Here is a 9,649-nt window from a genome sequence, read left to right as displayed (position 1 = left end):
AGTGCAGTATATCTCCGACACCAAAAGGGATTTCTTCTTGGTTACCCAGAAATGCTTGTCATTCCCGATTGCCTGGTCTGCATGATTGCAGCAAATCTATTCCACACGAACAAATGAGTCATCCATATTTAGCAACCCCTGAAAACATGGCTTATCTACATTATTCAGGCTGGGTTGTCAGAGGATCAGACTACCTGAGGGTTGCTTCATGTGTCAGCCAGCTCTCGGTTCTCACCTGTTGATTCGCTTTACTCTGTAAAGCTTGGGTGGCATTAAAATGGGAAGGGGTGAGTCTCCTCAGGGTAGCCAGGTGTGAATATTTAGGCTAAAAAAATATTAGCAGGTGTCTATGCTGTGATTCACATGCCCTGAAGACAGGCCAGATTTCTGGGTTGGCATAGTTAATCTTTGTTTCATGTACTGTGTTGTCTATACTCAGAACGCAACCTGTGCATGGTCCATACTGCAATTTAGTGGGTTGCTGTGTATATTTTATGTCCATTTTATGTCCACTGACCCACAGAGGGCAGCAGTGGCTTGGTGCTGCTCCGCTGGGATCTCAGCATCACTATTGTAGAGACTTCAGAGGTGACGACTGCACGCAGGTACGACCCCACAAGGCAGGGGTGGTGGTTTCGGGATGGGGAAATTGTGCAGTTAAGCAGCTGCAACTTAATAAGTTAAAGCATAAGGTGCTTAGACACAGTCTTTCTACGGATTTCTCAACAGTATCTATTTGGAGGTGTAAAAGGGTCCCTTGTGCTGAGTATTTTTTATAATGTTCATAGAGAATACACTGCCAAACAGTTAAAAAAACCAAATCTTGAGTGCATGCTGCAGACTAAATTGTGCCTCAGTTTACAACTACAGAAACACCTGCAACATATAAAAATATAAATAGAAACATCAAGGTAAGGAGGGGGTTAAGAACACACCTAAACATATCATACATGTACATATTTGACACTTCCTAGGCTTTGACAGTAAGGATGAAAATAATACCTATAAATGGCAAAAAATGGCTAACTAGTAGTTGCACCTTTGCAACCAGTAGTCACCACGTTCTAGGACAAGATTTAGTCACCAGCATTGCTCTGTACAAAAGAGAATTATATTTATTAGTATCAGAAGTGACAAAGGGTTAAAGAACGTTTTTATAGTTACATGTAGTAATCTTAGATTGCTGGATGAGAGGCACTCAGTGCCGGGACACACTGGGATTGCTGGTGGCCATGGTGACCTGCCAGGCTGGGGCTCCAGCACCAGGTGGCAGAGCAGCACTGCCCATTGCGTCTCCCACCTCTGCTCTTCCCACTATTCTCAGCTGATTGTTCCATCCACGCTGACACTTCGAAATTATTTCTGTTTCGGAAATAATGTCCCTGTTCCCATGTCTGATTGCAACCTGCAGCACATGCAGTCACAACCATAGTTTAAAGCCTGGGTGAAACACAGCTCATGTCTCAGTTAGGTCCATATGTGCTACCCAGCTCTTCTGTTGCTGTTCATTTACCCAGCGCTGCAGGGTATTAAAAAAGATATTAAAAGGTAGACAGAGTCAGAAATATGCACTCATAAATTTTTACTATATTTATATGCCTGTGTTTAATGGCAAGTGTGTAAAAAGCTTTTCTTATAAGAGCAGAGAAAGTGATGCCTTGTGAAACTTGAATCAAAAACAAGATGATGAGTCTTCAGTTTGCAAGGCAGGAGAGAGGAGCTGATGGGAGAAGATGAGTGCACTGGAGCTTTGGCACCTGTGATCATTGAAGGGGTTGAAAAGTGCTAAGAGAATCAATGAGGGGCTTATCAGTTAAGAAATACTAAAGCTGAAAACAGTTGAGGTTTGTACAGTGCCTTTGATACTAACACACAATATGAACAAATGAGCCTTTATTTATTCAGAGGACCAGATCATATATGACTTAACCAACAAAACAAGTTAAACCAATTCTCCTTTATTATGGTCAACATAACTTGATTTATAAATATTTAGGTTAACAGAGTCAGTGAGAGCAGAAGTAAAACCTGCAGTGTATAACAAGGCAGCAAAATAAATTGTACAAAGAGCTGGAACTGGAGAGAGTTGCTGACCCTACCGTGATAACCATGAATGTGCAGAGAACATCACAGCTGGACTGTGCAAGAGTCAACGACCAGCTGAGCCAACAAAGGACTGATATGAAGGAAAGGTCTTTCAAGGTGGTTAGATTACAGCTCTTGTCAGATGAGTGCTATTCGGTTTTGCTGACTGGTTTGGTCACGCTGCAGAGCCAGTCCTGCGGTGGCAATATGGGCAGGGCCTCCAGGGCAGCAAGGGTTGTGCCATCAGCAGATTGCTGAGAGACACAGGGATAGCACCTAACCCAGGAGACAGCACTTGAACTGACTTATGTCTCTCTCAGTAGCACAGTTGTCTCCATGTTTCTTCATTATGCAGGTATGCCTGAAAAAATCAAAAGCACAACAGCTGCTGAATCATAGAATCATTTTAGTTGGAAGAAACCCTCAAGATCATCGAGTCCACCTGTTAACATAACACTGTCACTAAACGATGTCCCTAAACATAACACTGTCACTAAACGATGTCCCTAAGAACCTCATCTACCTGTCTTTTAAACACCTCTAGGGATGATAATTCAACCACTTTCCTGGGCAGCTTGTTCCAATGCCATCTGTCCTGCTAGTGACAGGATGGGTTTAGCTGGGGCTGTGCTGGCTCTGTCCATGTTGTCTTTATTTAACCAGGGTGACCAAGCATCCAGTATTTGAGTTTGGCAGAGGACAACACCAGTCTGGTGTGAGAGGTGAGTGCTGGTGGGACCAGGATTCCCGGTGCTTGTGGCTGCTGGAGGATGTGGTCCCAGGCAGCAGGAGCCAATGGAGGAGGCCATGCAGGCAGCACAAAGGGGACAAGGCAGCAAGTGCCCAGGTAGTCTTCCTGTGCTGCTTGGCCCAGGAGTCCCTGTGCAGCTACAGCTGAACCCAAGTTAGCAGTGCCAGAGGTTTGCTAAATAAGCTGACAAAACCTGGGCTGTGGCAGCAGAAGCAGCAGATGTCACTATGTGATGTCACCTCGGCACCAGGAAGGCACCAGGTGGAGAAATGTGGGCAGCAGTCAGAACTGTGCCCTCAGAGAGGGAGCAAATTTTGGGACAATGCAGAAGGGAGTGAGGAAAAGAGGAAGGAATGCAAGGTGTGTGCTCAGCCTGAAAGAAATGGTGGGTGGTGGCCACAGGAGAAACAAAGGGAGGCAAGGACAGGCTAGAAGGAGGCAATAATCTGCTTCCTATCTGCACTGAACAAGAGGTAAAGGGGTTATATTGCAGTAAATGAGCTTTATATCAGGCCTAACTCTGACTCACAAATTGTGCTGAGCCTGCTGGGACAGTGATCCAGCCTGTTCCCCCCTCCTGGTGCCCTCTGGCCTGACATGGGCAGATGTCTGGGGAAGTCAGCAGATGAGATGGTTTGCTGTCACCCATCTCTCTCTGCACCTGCCTGGTACCAGGGTGACCCTTGTGGAAAAGGCAGCAGCCCCAAAGCCATGTTACAGGGGGACCCTTGGGGACAGCAGTAGTGGCTTGTCCTCACATACGGGTTTTGCTGCATGGGCATCGGAGGTCTGGGCCACCTCTACTCCTGTGGATCATCCGAAGAGGTGGTGTCGTTGGGAAAACGGCGTTACCCAGCCGGGGTGACGAGCACACGGCAGCGCAGGTGGACTCTCCTGTAGGCACTGTCCCCAGCCAGTTCTCCGCGGTGCGGGGCTGGGGAGCCTCTGCCGGGCGGCGGGAGGATGGAGGACGGAGAGGATGGAGGACGGAGCGCTGCTGCCGCCCGGTGGCCGGGCCGGGGGCACCTCGGAGGAGCCGGGGCAGAGAGCCCGGGAAGGTGCGAGCCCACCCGCCTTCCCTGCGGGGCCACCGGCTCCCCCGGCGGTGACCGGCAGGGGAGCGGGGGTGGGAGAGGGGAGGACTCGCTGCCGTCTGGCGCGGGCTCCGCTGGTGCTCTGCCCTCCTCCTGCCTGTCACGCTGCCGCTTTCCTGTTCAGCGTGGTCCTGCACTGCCGCACGGCCACAGTTCACGTGTTCATAGAGAATTCTACATTTTGGCTGTTTACCCCCCGAAGAGGAAAAGTTGAGAGACAGATCTGGTCCCTTGACACATGCAGGGTTGCCCAAGTCCAGCAAAAACTGGATGTATAGGACTGCAAGGACTGCAGCCCTCAAAGCACCCTACAGATCTCAGCTGCTGAATTGCACCCCAGTCAGGAGGGCAAGTGTCTGAGCTAGGCTGGACACAGATTGCTGAGAGATTTGAACACCATCCTTATGGGATACATCCAGAAAGTCAGAAAAAGTCAGTGATGCTCCCACTGAGCTCTCCCAAATGGGACCCAGTTTGTGCCCGTTTGTAGCCAAGAGCCACATGCTATAAAATACCCAGGAGCTGCCCAGCAGAACTAAGTGGTCACAACAGTGAGTTTCAGAGCTTTACTAAACTCATAAACCTGTAATCAGTGAGTAGATGAAAAGCAGTGAAGTACAAGTAATAACTAAAGAAAACACACAATATTTTGTTGCAGGATTTAGTGTGAACGAACTGAAAAGAGCATAGACCTTGCTGATGCTTCAAAGACTAAATGCTTTAAAAAGTGCTGGTGCCTCTGAAGGTGGGAACACCAGCAGGAACACAAGTTCAGTAAGAGGGAAACAATCTCCCAACAGACACCTTCTTTTACTAGTCTCCCATTATACGCATTATGGTACTCCATCAGGAAGGTGGACATAGTGATGTTTTCTATCGTACTTGCTTCTGGTAACAAAGCTGATGGGAAGTCCCATCTCTTCTCTCACTTGTGATGCTTCCTGTTATATTTCCTGTGCATTGGCCTACACTGTAGTGCAGCTTTCACCAGTTTAGGTCTGTACTGTCTTGTAAGCTTCTCACAGAATCACAGAATGTTAGGGATTGGAAGGGACCTCAAAAGATCATCTGGTCCAATCCCCCCACCAGAGCAGAAACACTTAGATGAGGCTACACAGAAACATGTCCAGGTGGGTTTTGAATGTCTCCAGAGTAGGAGACTCCACAACCCCCCTGGGCAGCCTGTTCCAGTGTCTGTCACCCTCACTGAGAAGGAGTTTCTTCTCAAATTTAAGTGGAACCTCCAGTTTGAACCCATTACCCCTTGTCCTACCGTTGGTTGTCACCAAGAAGAGTCTGGCTCTATCCTCATGACACTCACCCTTTATATATTTGTAAACATTAATAAGGTCACCCCTCAGTCTCCTCTTCTCCTCTTCAACCAGCTTTTCCTGCTTCTGTAGATTTAAGCTACTCCTTATGCTACCTTATCATAGAAGCATAGTGAGTGCTATTAGGGAAGACCTTTTTGGGACTAAACAGACAATGTATTGAAGTCTTGGATGTGAACGTCTCCCTGTTGGGGCTGAGCTGTAGAAACGTGGGCTGCGTCTGTCAGGAACTTGGTAGGCTGGGGGTGTGGAGTTCTTCCTTCCTCAGCTCTTTGCCTCCAATAAAGGTTCAGCCAGTTTCTTCACCTGTGTGCCTGCTTTTATTTTCTTTTCACTTCAAGTAACCTGTGAGTCCTATAAGGCAATGGGCTATGCAGAGGCTAGGGATTCCTGATTACTGGAAAGGCCTTTATGGTGTAATTACTTTCTTTAATTGTATAACACACCATGTGCCGGCTGGTTCTTCACTTTGTGCACAGAGATACTGAAGGAAAGCAGCAAGCAATCTATCTGAATAGTCAGTGGCCAGAGTGAAGGGTTCAAGGGAACAGGCCTTCCAAACAGGCATTTAAAAGTCAGCTTATGCCCTCTCAAGAGCAAACCAATGAAGAGAGCTCAGCATTCTTTCCTCTCATCACACTTGTTCAACATGAGCCTGCAACCCGCTGTATTCTCAGGGGTATTATGCAGGGACCCATCTGCATCTGGCAGATAGCTGGGCTGGAGAATAAATCTTTGATCTCTGAGTCCTGCTTTATCTTTGCAGTGATGCTGGCAGGTGTTCACTTGTGATATGCCACAGAACACAGGTTATGTGTGTCCTCTCTGCTGGCTGTGCAAAACCTGGGTCAAAGGAGCAGCCTGTAATCAAACACCCTGCCAAGGGCACAGACAGCAGCTCAGCTTATGGGAAGCTGCTCTTTGAGCACCTTGAAGGAAGCTGCTCGACTCTCTACGCATGGGGCACCTCTGGGAGTGAACTGCTGGTTGGTTGTCACCACAGAGCCAGTTGCATTGCACAGGAGAAAGCACCTTTTGGTTTCAAGATAGTCCCCTAGAGTACTTGTGCTTTTTCAGGTGTCATGCCCACCTGGGTGTTCATTCCCACCCATGGTGATTCAAAGATGGACTTTCCTTTTCCTACCAGTACAAGTTTGGCTCAGACAGCTCCTAAGAGTACATGCTCGCTGCAGAGATGCTGTCTCAGAGCTATTAGCCAGCTTTTGGTTGTTCTTTCACTGCCATTGTGTCACATCAGGGTTCACCAAGGCTGGGCTGACACTACTGGAACTGAGGCTATAAGAGCTGTGTGGTTGCTGAAGAGTCATTTGCGCAGAAGTGCTTAAGATCCTGAGTAGCCAGTTGGAGCCACGGGGCATGGGGGGGGTCCCATCCTAGACCCCGTTTTCTTCAGCAAGCTGAGACCACCATGCTGAACATCCTGGGTAATGCCAAGGGGAAAGATGCCTGCAGGCCCTCAAGTTTAGACAGGGAATGGTGACTGGAAGTGTGGGATTTAATGCTTTATAGCTGATGTGGAACCCAACAGAAAATTCTGTAGCAGATGTGTGGGTGAATATGCACCCACACACGTGCACATCTGCATGTATTGCAATGGAGGTTTAAGAAAACAACACCCTGCAGAGCAATAGTAAAGGTTATTCATAATCAAAGTAAGACTAGCAGATCGAGAATATTTAGTTATTGAAAAGAGGCAAAATGACCATTGTCTTGTAAAGGGCCTTGTAAGGTTCTCCTACACCTGCTTTTTTCTGCTCATCCGGAGTTGCACATGCTACTCAGCGAGCCAGTGAAATACTCACTGAGGGCCACTGCACAGGTACATGAATACAAGAGAGCTTTCCAGTGTGTTAGGAAGTATGTATTTATACACTTACAAATGCTTATGGAGACTTATTGTTAAGTTCTACAACACAGTAACAAGTGTCTCCTAACAAGCTCAATTTCAGTCTGCCCTTTTCTAAGATGCACTTCTCTCCTTCACCTTCTCCTCCTCCTCAGATTGATTTATCTTGATGGACTGGATAGGGAAGTGAGAACATTCAGAGCTGAACTTCCAGTCCTGCTCAGTGCAGAGACTTAGTCTGTAACAGTTTGTAGGTACCTATTAGGGACATCAGAGAGGTGAAAGCTGACTTTGTGGGGTGCAATTGGATTGACGCGGAAAGCTCATCAGAAGGGATTTTTTGCAAGTGTTAAACTGCTACGCAATTAGGAGTCGAAAGATACTTGAGCTACACTAAAAGAAAGGATGCAGCCCTGTAACTTGGGAAGTGGAAATGACACAAAATCTGCTGTCTCGTGTTGTCCCGCGACCCCTTCCCTCCCACAGTGATGCTGACGGTGGAGCCTCCAAGCTCAGGCTGTTCCCGGGCAGGCGCCAACCCGAGGAGGTCCGGACCGCGTGTCGGTGCCCAGCCGTGTCGCTGTCCAGCCGGGTCACTGTCCCGCGGGGTCACTGTCCAGCCGTGTCGCTGTCCAGCCGAGTCACTGTCCCGCGGGGTCACTGTCCAGCCGTGTCGCTGTCCAGCCGAGTCACTGTCCCGCGGGGTCACTGTCCAGCCGTGTCGCTGTCCAGCCGGGTCACTGTCCCGCGGGGTCACTGTCCAGCCGTGTCGCTGTCCAGACGGGTCACTGTCCCACCGGGGTCAGCCCGGACGCGCTCCGATCGGGATTGGTCCGCCCTGCAGCCGTTCCGTGGCGGGAGGGGGGAGGCGGGGCCTGCTGCCGGGCTCGGACGGGACTGGCTCGTACGCGGGATGGGCGGGCGCATAAACGCCTCCGGTGCGCGCTGCGCGCGTTTGGCGGCGCGTGCTCTCGGGTGAGGCGGCAGCGTCACGTCGCAGCTGCGGGTGTGAAGCGCGGAGCGGCAAACGGTGAGCGCCCTGGTGGGGCCGCCCTGACACCGGCTGTTGCGGGGGGAGGCTGGAGGGAGACGGACGAGGTGATTTGGGAAGGAGGGCGGGGGACGAGGTGGTTTGGGAAGGAGGAGGGTGAGGTGCAGCCAGCCCCCCGGGCGGCACAGGGAGATGTCGAGACTCCGGGCGGGGGAGAGAGCGGCGCGGGGCGGGAAACACGCGCGTGGCTCTGAGGGACGAGAGCCCCGGGCTGAGCGCTGAGCGGGGCTCAGGTGCGGGCGCCGCTGCTGAGGGTGAAGCCCGCAGTGACTCCAAGGCAGAGGGAGGGAAGCGGGTCTGTGGGGACGGCGCCGAGTCGGGAAGGGGAGTGCTGGAGCGGCGCAGTGGGGCGTTAAGAGGTCGAGGGGAGGGGCTGCGGTTCCTCAGGGAGGGAGGGGACTGCACCGAGTGGGAGTTCAGCAGGAAACGCTGAGGTATCGTGGGGGTTGTGGTGCTGAAGGAGCTTCGGTGGGAGGGGCTGAGTTACCTCAGGGGAAGGAACGGAGCCGGACGGGGGCCCTTGGCCAGGAAAGGCTGAGGTACCGCGGGGAGGGTGCGGTGCCGAAGGAGGTTTGGCCGGAAATACCGCAGTGCTTCGGGCGGGGATGGCGCCGAATGGACTTAGGCGGGAAGGGCTGAGGTACCTCACGGTAGGGATGACATCGGTGGAGGCTTCCTCAGGACACACTGAGGAACCTCAAGGAGAGGGTGTCATCAAGAAAGGTTTCAATGGTAAATGCTGAGGTACTTCAGGAGTGATGGCCATGAGGTGTGGCTCCAAAGGGAAGTGCCAAGTTACCCTGGGAAAGGGATGCTGGGGTCAGAACCTTGAAGTGCTTCAGATGGGTCAGGAATGTGTTTACGACAGAAATTTCTGCAGTGATGCATCTCAGTAAGGTGGGGGAGAATGGCAAAACTTAGATCAGACCTCCTAGAATTTCTTCAGGCTTGGGGACAGAGGTGTTCAGGTTCTTAATGCTGTCCTGAATATTTATTTCTCTCTCTCTTGCAGCACCTGATTGAATGGAGAAGCAAGTGGACAAGAAGTTCCTGTGCCACAACACAGATAATATTGATTACTCTCAGCTTCAGAGACCTGGAGAACCATTTCAGTCCTGCCGTTAAGCAGCCTCTGCCTATACACTTCTCCCAGGGGAAACACAGATTGCCAGTAAAATGCCAGATCAAACCACAGGGTGTACACTCTGCAGCTTTCAAGCCCAGTTCTGTGTTAGCTCACCCTTGCAATATTGTGCTGCACACACAACTTTGACTTGCACTGGCTGTTGCAGTGTGTGTTTGGCTTTGGTGAGGACAGCGCGTGTTTGTCAACAGTTAATACAGGGTGGAATCTTAAGGAGAAAGTGTAGTTTTCCATTCTAGAAGTCGTTGATGGTGATGTGTTATTGTGGAAGATTTCATGGAGGTTTTTGGTGTTGAAGTATTATTGCAGGATGAGTGGATTTGTGA

The 9,649-nt window shown here is 50.3% G+C and overlaps 1 long non-coding RNA gene across 1 annotated transcript; it reads left to right on the top strand.

Moving 5' to 3' along the window:
* Positions 1 to 8,028: 8,028 nt before the first annotated feature.
* LOC139827974 (uncharacterized) lies at positions 8,029 to 9,371 on the top strand. Its single transcript, XR_011739122.1, has 2 exons — positions 8,029 to 8,158; positions 9,192 to 9,371. It is a non-coding gene; the product is annotated as an uncharacterized lncRNA (long non-coding RNA).
* Positions 9,372 to 9,649: the final 278 nt, after the last annotated feature.

The sequence above is a fragment of the Patagioenas fasciata genome, chromosome 4, assembly GCF_037038585.1.
Source record: "Patagioenas fasciata isolate bPatFas1 chromosome 4, bPatFas1.hap1, whole genome shotgun sequence".
Taxonomy (NCBI): domain Eukaryota; kingdom Metazoa; phylum Chordata; class Aves; order Columbiformes; family Columbidae; genus Patagioenas; species Patagioenas fasciata.
Note: the sequence above shows the minus strand (reverse complement) of the source record. Positions and strands in the feature narration are given on the sequence as shown.